Below are 12,450 nucleotides of genomic sequence, written 5' to 3'. Positions count from 1 at the left end.
AGCAGACAGTTGCCAAAGTTATCTTTTTTTTTTTTAAAGAGCCACCAAAAGCATTTGGGTGGCCGGGGTCTACTACTATGGGCCTGATGTCAACATGAATGCCCATTGTAGTTTCTGTAACAATAGTTTTGTTTTGTTTTGTACGGGGTGGCGTTGTTAGCGCCACGCCCAACCCCCAAGCTGGAGGGCCAGCATGCTGCCTTTCATCTCGCTCCTCACCCAAGACATAATGGTTAAACCCAGTGGTGGAAAAAGTACTCAAATGTTTTACTTAAGTAAACGTATCAATACAATTATTCTTGGTTTCCGATAATGAACGATGGGAAATAAGAACCGCGGAATGTTCAATTAATTGTTAATGATCGAGTAAATTCTTAACGGCAATTAATCGATAGTTGATTAATTGTTAACATCCCTACTTTCAATGCAGCAAGTTGAGAGGACACCCAGAAATCCCCTGGATGTCTGGCCTCCCACCTTCCAGCCTAAGGCTGATTGAACCAGCATTCTACTCTATAGGGGTAGACCGATTCAGAGCCTCGACTATGAAAATAGGTCTAAGAACAGAGAAGAGCAGATGGGACATCATCATCAACTGCTTCAACACGTGCAATCCATATAGAACTCTTCGCAAGCATGAACACAGACTCCTTGATGTCACTATGCCGAATAATCCCACAAAGAGGTAGACTCCATAGAGCAATCAAAGACAGTGAGGGATTAGCTCACTATACCGTACGCACCCAGAAACTGTATTGGTCTAAGCTTTAACTGGGGCTGCTATGCATAACAGCTTCCAGCCAGCACTGAGGAGGCCAATCGAGGACATCATATTGCAGGGGCAATCTTTTACTACAACTGAGCTACGTAATATTCAAAGGAACAGTCATCCTCTGAACATCCAATGGAACTACATCCATCTAACGTATTGTTTTTTGTTCAATCTATGACACCCCAGGCAGATTTTGTAGTTTGTCTCCCAGTTCTGGTTAAAAACTACAGCAGATTAAAAACATGGCAGACTAGTACAGCTGCACCAAACAAATTAACAAAGAGAGTCATAGGTATGTCCAGACAGTAAATGCCAATGGGCACGCGTGATAGACAGTACTGACACACCTAAAATCTAACACACACATTATTCATAATTAGCTGCAGCTGTGTTGCTTAGATCACTGTGTGCAATGTTTTTACCCTGCTGTAGTTTTTCACCTGAAGTGGAAAAAAAAAACTACAAAATCAGCCTAGGGTGTCATGCCCTTTTAAAGGGCAAGACCACTTTGGTAGAGGTTTGGGTTGTGTAGTTACCTTGCCATGATGTAACTCCAAAGGTGGACAAGAAATCAAAAATAATTGCCCCATTGATTAGAAATTGATAATTCAAAATATGCTCCTCATTGACTTACATTGTACACTGAAATAGCTCTCAAAGTCACTCTTTTAGCACATAAACGAACGCAAACAAAGCTGATTCAGACAATATAGAGCATCACCAAACCCAGTACTGTTTTTTTTTTTATAAAAATGTTAACTTCCTGTTGATTTGGGCATTTCTATAAATAAAAAAAAACGTACTGGGTTTGGTGATGCTCTATATTTTCTGAATCAGCTTTGTGTGCGTCCGTTTATGTGCTAAAAGAGAGACTTTTAAAGCTGTTTTACCGTACAATGTAAGTCAATGAGGAGCATATTTTGAATTATCCATTTCTAATCAATGGAACAATTACTTTTGATTTCTTGTCCACCTTTGGAGTTACATCATGGCAAGGTAACTACACAACCCAAACCTCTACCAAAGTGGTCTTGCCCTTTAAGCCCTATTTCATACTTAATGAAATGATATAATACTCTATAATATAATAGTAAAAATAGCTCATCTACAAGCTCACAATGCATCACAATAAGACACCTTATGAGCTTGTAAATTGACTATTTTTGCAATTTGTTTTTAAAAATGGGAAAAAAAGAAATTTCTCCACAAAATGGATATGTTTTACTAAAATGTTACTAAAAACAATCGATTAAATCAATTAGTTTGATGAATTAACTGTTGCACCCCTACTTCTGTGCTATCATTATGCAGGCCCAAAAATACACGTCGTATTAGAGCTTAAAATACATCAAAATCCATACATGCTCACTCATCTGCCATATGGCACAGTCCCCAGCGGAACAGAGGACACCTGATCTCCAACAGAAAACACAGCAGGCATCAGGAACAAACTGTGAGCAGACACACGGTCACACGCACGCACACACACAGCAAACTCCGACGGAAAACAGAAGGCGGCAGAACAAACAGCGTCGGGAGGCAGCAGCGGGTCTTCTTACAACCAGACAATCAGTCTCTATCAATATTTCAGCAACCACGGAAAACTGTGACAATAGGCTGTAATGATCCAAGATCTGCAGAGGGCAGCTTTAGTAATCCAGAGTTTTCACACAAGATACCGGCAGGCATCGGGTTACTGCTCTTTGGATCACCTGAGATGCATTGGTTCAAGTTCAACGGAGGGCCTAGGAAAATCAATATAAATGTGATGTACTGTACACAGTACATGTGATATGATGCACTATGCTTGCATCTAGGGATGTTAACAAGTAATCTATAATCGATGAACTGCCGTTAAGAATTTACTCTATTAAATGTATCGATTTTCACTTAATTGATTTATTTTCTTTTTGAACTTTTGTTTTTATTTGGCGCTAGTGAAAGTTACAGGTATGGTGTGTGTGATATCAAATGTGAGCTTAATATAATCACAGTAATCCTTAATCATATTCCATCATATCCAAGGGCTTTTGGAGAGAAATGAGACTCCATAGAGCACTGCAGAGGGGAGGCGTGTCTGTGTCCAGCTGATGCTCGTTGACGCTCGTTAATGTTATACATCAAGGCAATTATGTTTCTGCACTCATTTTCGGTTTCGGACAAGAATTTTCCTTTTGGTCCTAAGAAAACGCTGCTTATCAATTAATAGATTAATCGATCGATGAGGTTATCAGCTATCAATTAAGGAATTAATCGATAATTTGCATCCCTACTTGCATCTCATTAAAAAAATAAAATAATACATATGATTCAAAAGGACAAAAACGCAAGAAAGCTGACAGCTCGTTTCCACTGCTGTTCTTTTGAGGGTTTATATATTATACAGTATATGTGGTAACAACAACATGGTAATAATAATATCATGAATGTAAAATGGCAATTATGTCCATTATTTAGTATATTCTTTTTACTCGACCGAGTGCATTCTTTTTACTCGACCGAGTGCATTCATTCAATTTGTTGAAGATTAAGTTGTTGCAAACCATGTAAGTGGGCAAATGTTTTACACAGGAAATGACTCTCTCAATTTTCTTCCTCAGGATAGGTTTGTCAATACTTGAATAAAATATAGCCAAGGTTTCAGGTGATGAATTATTTATGGCTGTGAACCAAAGAGACTTGTAAGGGTTAGTTCTACTTGACAATGCTGCCATGGATCTACTCTGAGAAAGCGAGAGCAAGAGAGAGAGAGAGACATAACGAGAGGGAGAGTGGGAGAGAGAGAGAGAGAGAGGAGAGACAGAGAGACATACAGTGAGAGTGAGAGATGCGCTCTGCTGCACTCACTGGCAAAGTCACTGCTTTCTCAAGGACACTGCGGCTAGAGAGAGTAGGAGAGAGAGAGAGAGAGAGAGAGAGAGAGAGAGAGAGAGAGAGACAGACGGAGAGAGAGAGAGAGATAAACAGTTTGGAGGGAAAACTGGGGTGACAATGAAGATGGGAGAAAAGATGTAGACAAACAGAGGATGACAGAATAGACTCAGGAAGGCAAGCAAGTAGCATGGAGTACACTCACATAACCTTACAAAGCTTCGATGTGTGTGCATGTGTGTGTGTGTGGGGCATGTGTTTATAGTGAGAAATAAACTATTTGACAGACACAACAGCAACAGGCCGCTCATAACAGCAAGCACACAGACAGACCCACATGGCAGCCTTGCAAATTCTACATTGTAAAAAGTATTGTCCAATTCGATGATGCACTCTGTGGAGCCGGCAGTTAGCAGGGATTACAGCAGCTCTTAGTGTCTGGATGTGGTGTTCTACTAAAACACCACAATTAATCTCTCTCTCTCTCACACACACACACACACACACACACACACACACACACACACACACACACACACACACACACACACACACACACACACACACACACACACACACACACACACACACACACACACACACACACACACACACACACACACGTGTTGGTGGTGAGGATGGATATTTGAATGATGGGAGCTTTATGATCAACTGGACACTTTGAATACACTTAAAACGACTATGGCCGCTGCCATTGATGAATATCAACTACATTCTACATCAGAGCCAAATCCATCAGGGTGATAAAGGATACTTAAAAAAAAAAAAAAAAGTGTTTTACTTCTATAATAACTACTAAGTAACTACTATAACCAATGGTACGGTTACAATACATTGTCATGATATTGGTCCTTACACTGGAACAGGGTGATTGAAGGGGCTGAATGGAGTGAGTACTGAGTTAGTATTGGAATTCACAAGTAAGGGATCACGTGCAACCAGTTTACAATACCTCTGTGCCAGTGATCAAGCCCTACGGTACATCCCCCGAGGCCTGATCTAGCATTGGCAGCCTGCAGTACACTGCTGTCAACCATGGCTCTTTTTTATAACAGTTATACAGCTGAGCATGTCACTCTGACAATGTTGCCTTAAGGAGAGAAACAACCGCGGTGCCTGCATGCTGGCTCAGCCAGTTTGGTGCAATCTTTGTGCCCTCTCTCTGCCCTGGGTTTCCTATCTCTCTACAACACTGGCTTTTCTGAAATAGTGCAGTAAATGCCCAAAATAAATCTTTAAAAAAAATGAAAAAGGTTGAGAAACACCTATTAAAACACACAAACAACAAATAAACACTGTTGTAGTACAGACTTTGTGTGCGTGTGTGTGGGTGTGGGTGTGGGTGTGTGTGTGTGTGTGTGTGTGTGTGCAGGGGGGGTGATTAGAGACTTGGAAACATTGAGACATAATAAGTTGGCAACAGCAGAGGAGAATGAAGGCAAACAGCAGGATGACAGGAAGGGGAGAATGGCAGGTCTAAAGGAGAGTAGACCGTTTGAAAGGGGAAGGAAGCAAAGGAGGCAGAGGACAGAAGGAAAGCATCGACAGATAAGGGAAGAAGATGAGGATGAGAACATGAGAAGAAAGGACACAGGTAGATTATGACAGCCTGGTGGGTGGCTGGGAAGATCAATAGACATAAAAAGATGCGTAGATTTGCAAGAAAAGAGGTGAATAGATGGAGGGATGTAAAATGTCCAATGAATAAAACGGATAACATTCAGATGGACAGATGGGTTCATTGGGTTGGAAGGCTGTAGGCAAGGATAGAGGGTGGCCAGTTATGCAAATGCAAACTAAACAACTACTGTGTTTATGTGAAGCTTTGAATGTCATATCACACACCATGTCCATATATACATACATATGACATGCATGCATACATACAGTCTTTTGTCTCTCGACAATACATATCAATCACATTCTAATATTGTGATAGATGCAGGAATGGTTGGATGGAAGGTCAGCTGGGTGCATAATACAAAATGACAAATTGTAAAGAAGGCATAGTGTTGAACAACAGAGGGTATGGGTGAAAGGATGAAAAATGGATAGAAAGCATGAATGATGTATAGGTGGGTGGCTCAATAGATACATAGATGAAAGGATGGATAGATTAACGTATGGGTGGATTACACCCAGTTAGATGAACAGATGACAGACGGGGTGGATGGCTGACAGGTGCTGTAGAAGATTAACAGATGATGGTGCATGACAGACAGGCGCACATGCACAGACGATGGGTTGATTAATATATGAAAGACAGGTATATGAACAGATAGATGAATGCATATTGCAACAGTACAAATTGCAAAGAGGACATATTGGATCATGGGAAAATGGACAGATGGAGACGGATAGACTGAGGTAAACGGGAATGGGAGACAGTGATAGAAAGAATTTTAACCCATTCAATCCAGTGACGCTTCTCTGCCATTTTAGATGTCTTTGGCTGTTCAAAAATAGCAGATATACAAGCTCGTAGCGCGGCACTCTTGTAGATCTGCTATTTTTGAAAAATCGTGAAAATGTGCGCAAATCTTTAAATATTTTTTAAAGCGAACATTTGTAAAATATTTAGTTCCATGGACCCCCAGAAGCAAAGTTTTGAGTTACAAATGTTCGCTTTGAAAAATATATACATTCAAAGATTTGCCCAAATTTTCACGATTTTTCAAAAAAATAGCAGATCTACAAGCTCATAGTGCGGCACTCGGTGCCGCGCTACGAGCTTGTAGATCTGCTATTTTTGAATAGCCAAAGAAATCTAAAATGACAGGGATGCGTCCCCTGATTGAATGGGTTATGGAAAGAGAGAAATGAAAGGAGAATGGTTAGGGGAAAGAAGAGTGGGAGACAGAATGAAAGCATTAAGCAAACAATGACAGAAGGATGTAAGGGAAAATCCAAGTAAGAGACAGTGAGAGAAAGAAGGGTGGCAGGCGGGTTGGCAGGTACGGAGAGGTGAAGCAGGGTAAGAATAAAGGCGTAGTCTCTCACACAGGAGAATCCCTGTCCTCAGTTCTCTGTGGAAACAGCCTGAAGCAGAGATGAACTCTATTGATACGGCGGCACTGACCTCATATACTGTCATACAAACACACACAAACACTCTCCCAGAAACCAAGGGACGTGTGAATGAGGCTTTATGGCACGCATCATCCATGTGTCCTTATGTCAGGTTCATGCACACAAAAGACACGAAGCCCTTTGAAGTTTACTGCAGAATTTTTTAACTCGTAGATAATTGTTGCGTTTAAACATTAAGCTCTTTTTGCACAAATAATGTACAACTTTATCTTCACCACATTAACCCAGTCGTTCCTATTTGGGGCAAATATTTTCAAACATTTTCAGAATCTGATTTCTTTTCCACAAAAAACTAAATAAATAAGAGAAAATAAACCTCTTAAAATAAATCTCACAACGCAATGCGTTGTGACTGTGAGCTTGTAGATTGCTATTTTTGCTATTTGTCAAACAACAGTATATAGGACTTATGGTTAACCCTGTCACCACAGTGACCATACACATTAGAGCTGAACACGAGCACAGCAGCACATTAGATAAAAAAAAAGCTGCTTCAGGACACTTGGTACATTCACATCTTCTCCGCCCTCCTGTCACTCCCTACTTCATCCAGGAAAGACTAAACGCAGCAACATGCACCCCAAGCTGGCAAACACACGTACGACAAAACCAAACACATCTTTTTCTGACAAGTATAAACATGTTACACAAATAAATCAATGAATGTGATGCCGTCTTCGTAAACTCAGGTTGACACAAGGAGATCAAACAATCACACACACACACATCTTACTTTGCATGCGCACACACTATCATACTAATAGTTTCTTTATCAATGCTAATAGTAGTTTTTTTTGTTTTCTTTTTTGCTACCCATAGGCTAGCTCTGTCTCCTTTTTCTGTATCCGTAGTATGTCTCCTTCTTTACTGCTGTAACTTGCCATTGACAACTGAATGTCCCCCGTGGGATCAATAAGGGTTTATCTATCATTCTATACACACACACACACACACACACACACACACACACACACACCTCTTCTATCGGGCCTCTGTCATTCTCCTGCTTGGGCAGCTTTAAAAACAAAGAGCCACGTGGTCTGTATCAGTCCCCTTCACTGAGTGAGCCAGAGTGTGGGGAGAGAGAGAAAGAGAGACAGAGTACTAGACAAAGAGAGATAGAGAGAGAGACAGACAGAGAAACACAGAGAGAGCGCTAGAGAGAGACAGACAGAGACAAACAGACGAGATGCCTATATTTGTTTCACTCACCTTCCACTGTCCGCCTTTCTGTTTGTTTATCAGTTTGCTGCTTCTTCAGTATATGTCTGTCTGTCTGTCTGTCTGTAGATCTGGAGTGTCAGGGCAGGCAGGGTTCAGTACCTGTGAACACAGAAGGTCAAAGGTCACTTCATTTCATAATGCGAGAATGGAGGTAGGACACTGTACAAGCTGGCAATAGGAGCAGATAAAATATTATTGACACATAAATAAATAAACATTGTATAGATGTGTTGATTCATAAGGCAGGTTAGAGACAAAACCAACAATCTGACAAGAATAGCAAAATCCGAGATGCTGTCTGGAAATAGGATTTTATGAATAAATGTAACTTGATTAACCCATTCAATCCGGGAACGCATCTGTGCCATTTTAGATTTGAGCTACAGTATAACCACTATTTTATACTTTGGCTATTCGAAATTAGCAGGTCTACAAGCTCAAGATTCTTTTTTGCAAATCTTTGAGTACTACATTTTTTGAAGCAAACATTTTGAACTCAAATCTTTGCTTCTGGAGGTCCTTGGAAAAAAATATTTTACAAATGTTACAAAAAAATATATGTATTCAAAGATTTGCACACATTTTAAAAAATAGCAGATCTACAAGCTCATAGCGTGGCACTCGCTATGAGCCTGTATGTCTGCTATTTTTGAATAGCCAAATAAATCTTAAAATGACACAGATGCGTTCCCGGTCTTAACTGTATTTCTGCCAGAGTTATTTCAGATTTTTAGCTGTTGGCTGCCAGAGATTTTTAATTGAAAAACAAAAAGTACTCAGGAGCCGAGATACAGATTTTTTAAGTTTTAAGTTAACAAGGAAGTGGATAGGAGTTTAAATCTTTGATATATCATATCTCCTTGGTCTTTGGGTCTAAAAATAAGAAAAAAACGAAAAAAAAAAAAAAAAAAAAAAAATTCTTTTTTTTTTTTTTTTTTTTTTTTTAATAGAACGCATTTATGCGTTATTGGCAGGCAAGTGATGTATTCAATAGAACGCATATATGCGTTATTGGCAGTAAATGAGTTAATGGGTTCACACTGCCCACCCAAATCAGATGTTTCACCTACAAAAAGAACATACTGTCGGTTCATAGTTTTTTCTATCATCTCCACAGCGTACAATTCACAGTGCACAACAAACCCAACACCCTCTGGAAGAGCAGAGGACCAGACAATCACAGGATATACATTAGAACAATGTTTCTCAACCTTTTCTGTATAGGGCCTACTTGAAAATATAAAGGATTCGCGGCCCACCCATCTGACCACTAACACGGCAGTTACGTGGTCAGATGGTTGGGTAGTGCGGCGTTTGCATTTTCAGAGCATGCTGTTTTAATAATCAATCAATTGATTGTATTCTGGTTTCGATTATCATACTTTTAATTTCATATTTATCACAATGAAAACTCTTTATTCAAGGTTTTAAAGATTTTTTTTTTTTTTTCATGTTTCACTTTTATTTTATTTATTTGTATCAATAAAACCGTAGTGTTTTCCCAATTATTTGGGGTCCCACTTGCAATACCCTCACGGCCCACCAGTGGTTCTCAGCCCACCGGTTGAGAACCGCTGCAGTAGAATACACGCACAAAGAAACATGCCTGCGTGCGCCCACGCATAACAGTCACGATTAGATTACACCCAGAGCCATGCCAGATCTTTGGGTCCGAATTTGCAAAACTTAGTTAGCAAATTAACAAATAGGCAAACATAAAAGTAGTACATTAAAATGTCTATATATACAAGCAATGTGGTAAATCGTGAGACATCATCTGTGTAATTGCTGATACGTGAAATAAAAACAATAATGTCCGATATATCAGTCAGGCTCTAAAATTTAGAGAATAATAGTCACGGTTTAGAAAGCGTTTTGGCACTTTGTTGGACAATTAATCATTGTTGGATGACAGATTGTTAGATGATAAATAAGAAGAGGGAAATTGTTTTCTAGTCAAGAGGCGAGATAGGGCGGAGAGAGAGACAAAGAGGAGAGAGACAGGCAGTCAGACAAAGAGGAGAGACAGGCGGAGAGACAAAGAGGAGAGACAGGCAGAGCAACAAAGAGGAGAGACAGGCGGAGAGAGAAAGAGGCTGAAAGAATGAGACCTCCAACAGGCACACCAGTGTGTGCACATCATCTTTAATCTCTGTGCAATGGAGAAATTATTAGCATTTCATAAAGCGCAGACTCCCACTGCTTTGCTGTGGTCCCCTCCTCATAACCATCCCCTCCTCATAACCACGCACAGCAGGCATGGATGGGAGCAGTGGGGTGTCATGGGGCGAGCGAAAGTTACAGATAAAACGAACGGGAGACAACGAACGCGAGAGAAGTAACGACAGAAGACTCTGGAAGGAGGGAGGACGGCAGAGAGCAGTACTAACACATCATCACTATCATAATCACTCCATAAACGTTATGGTTTCACAAAGTAAAAAAAAAAAAACGAAATTAGAGATCTATAAGCTCAAAATGATACAATATACAAGCATGTGAGCTTGCAGATCTGCTAATTACATTAAAATGTGTTGGGGAAACCATATAATGACCCCTATGACATGCACAAAATAATAGTAATAGGTTAATAATAGGTTGAAAGTGGTTAAAATATTTTTATTGGGGTATAGAATTTGCCTCTGTACTGAGAAATGTGCACCAAGCACATTGACTAAATTCCAAAATAACTCAAAACTTTGTTGTATAGTTGTTGATATTGCAGTAATGTGTGGTTCTCACAAAATCCCAAGGCACAGGTGGGAACCACTGCCGTGGAGACCATCTTTGCCCATTAAAAAGTGGAGAAACGGACAAACGGCTCCTAAACAACTGGCTTCGATCGCTCTTCAAAATCGCCCCCAGGAAGCGTTCACTACAGATATTCACCAGCTTCATCCTACGGTTACCCATTAAGTCAAGTTGAGCTTTATTGTATGGGACATGTCATCCAGCAAAACAACTCAATGTGCTTTACATAACAAACCAATTCATTAAATATGAAAAATGAAACGTGTGCTTCATATCCCACAGGATTTCAATACCCCCCCCCCCATGATCACACAAGCACACATACGTACAGAGCCCACATATCACATGCAAACAATAGCACCACACCTGCACATTCTTTTTGGCTGAAAGAATGCTTCAGGCCTCAGGTAAATCCACCTTTTTCAAAAGCCCCTACAGCCCCCCCCCTTCCCGCGCCACTGAACATGTCCATTGTGAGATAGACGCAAGCTATATTCCAACTTAGAATGAAGTTTTGAAATGACTTACTATTGCATCAGATCATATTTTCTTGCCAGTGCTGGTTACAATGGTGGGGACAATGATCTTGAAAAAGGTTACTGGCCAGGAGGGCCAGGCCAGAGACAAATTTCCCTTAATAACAACTCCTGCATATATCTGTATATGGCACCTGCCTATAGTGCCTAGCTTTAACGCCTGGCAAATGTTTCTGACAGGATGAGCTGGGGAAACTGCAATTGTGGACAGGTTTCTGGTAGATCCCCACAGAGAGGGAAGTGTTTTTATTAGACTGAGCTTTGTGTAAATTTGGGCCGGGAGCCAAAACAGCTAGATCCGCCTGCTGCCCAAGAGTCTGTCTCTTCTCATTTCTCATATCTCGTTTCCGTACATAGATGTAGTTGTTAGGAGGAGACAGAAGGTATGGGCCTGGCCAAGCAACCGCAACCTATCGACCAAATTGCCTTGTGGCTCTGTCAATTGATCAGCCAGCTACACTCATTAAAAAACTCTCGCTGTGGCTAATTCTTTCTAAATCAATAAGAACAACGCTGATTACTAGGCTACAGGGGAAATAATACATCAAAACAATGTCAAATTATCTGCTTTGCCCTGTATTAATTTATAATGAGTAGGCTTTAGAAATTCCTGAAGACCTCAAAGGAATGCCAGTAATCCTTAACCTTTATCAAATTGATAAACGTGGTTATCAATTTGATAACTTAAAAGTTGGAATTAACTAGTAAAAAAGTGTGCAGTATGGTTACATTCAGTGTATACGGTCAGTACACAGTAAAGACCAACGTGTATATTGCACTGTATTGTGTCAGTAGACAATTAACCATGTGCAGTTTCCATTTCAGTATATGACCGGTAGACCATGACAGTAAACAGTGTGCAGTAGCCAGCAGTCACAGCATACAACTAATGTAGTAGCAACACAATCTAAAGCAGACATACTATTAACAAAAAAGAACGGATCTACAAGCTAACAACGGGCCAAGATTCAATGTGTGAATCAGAGTGTGTTTGTTGGGGGGGTTTACAGTTTCAGCAAACATATTTGTGAATATCCTCTCAGTGTCATTCTTGTTTAATTTACTTCTTTACTTTGATATACATCTCTGACTGGGCAGGCATTTTTCAGTGAAATACTGTCTAGCTACTTGTTATTCTTATACCTTAGCTCAACAACGCTCTCTACAACTACAATACGGGCTATA

At 40.2% G+C, this 12,450-nt stretch overlaps 1 protein-coding gene across 8 annotated transcripts in view; it reads right to left on the bottom strand.

Annotated features, from left to right (window-relative positions):
- The window catches only part of strbp (spermatid perinuclear RNA binding protein), a 130,298-nt gene that overhangs the window by 82,967 nt on the left and 34,881 nt on the right, over positions 1–12,450 (bottom strand). For all 8 annotated transcript variants that reach the window (XM_080420052.1, XM_080420051.1, XM_080420055.1 and 5 more), the window contains exon 2: positions 7,967–8,077. The gene's annotated coding sequence lies outside the window, so the exon portion shown is untranslated. The remainder of the gene's footprint in view (positions 1–7,966; positions 8,078–12,450) is intronic.

Source organism: Gymnoscopelus braueri, assembly GCF_963280865.1.
Source record: "Gymnoscopelus braueri genome assembly, chromosome: 22".
Classification (NCBI taxonomy): Eukaryota; Metazoa; Chordata; class Actinopteri; order Myctophiformes; family Myctophidae; genus Gymnoscopelus; species Gymnoscopelus braueri.
This window is presented reverse-complemented; position numbering and strand designations above follow the sequence as displayed.